The sequence below is a fragment of the Varanus komodoensis genome, unplaced genomic scaffold (genome assembly GCF_004798865.1).
Source record: "Varanus komodoensis strain SLA01 unplaced genomic scaffold, ASM479886v1 scaffold10, whole genome shotgun sequence".
In the NCBI taxonomy this organism is placed as follows: Eukaryota; Metazoa; Chordata; class Lepidosauria; order Squamata; family Varanidae; genus Varanus; species Varanus komodoensis.
This window is the reverse complement of record NW_025335269.1, coordinates 27,853,790-27,854,325: the sequence shown is the minus strand read 5'-3', so window position 1 is coordinate 27,854,325 and position 536 is coordinate 27,853,790.

The following is a 536-nucleotide window of genomic DNA, read 5'->3' as shown; positions in this document are numbered from 1 at the left end:
TACCTTATATGCAACCTTCTTCTCTGATGTCCTGATATCTCCAACTTCCAAGCTTCAAATCAGGGTAGGGGTTGCAGTCACAGCACAGATATGAGACCTGAAGGCTGCATCTCCGCCAGCTGCATCCAGTTTCACCTTCCCCTGCAGTTCTCAAACATTGCAGTTCCTGACAATCAGCTTCCTGCTTCCAAGTCCGTGAAGGCTACACTTAGCTGAGTCATGACTCCTCACCTGGAGATTCTGCTCGTTTTTTCTTGGAATTCAGGCTGGCCCACAACTAGCTTAAAAATGTTGCCTTTATGTATTTGTTTCTTATATTTGTATGCCTCCTGGAAGGTTCCCGAGGCAGCTTACATGACCCTCCTACAGAACCTCTCCACTTTATCTTCACAACCATCTTATAAGGCAGGTTAGGCTGAGAGTCCGTGGCTGGTCCAAAGTCACCCAGTGAGATTCACAGCCAAATGGGGACTAGAAGCCACATCTCCTGAGTTTCAGGAGAACACGCTTAACACCGATGTCACACTGGCTTCACA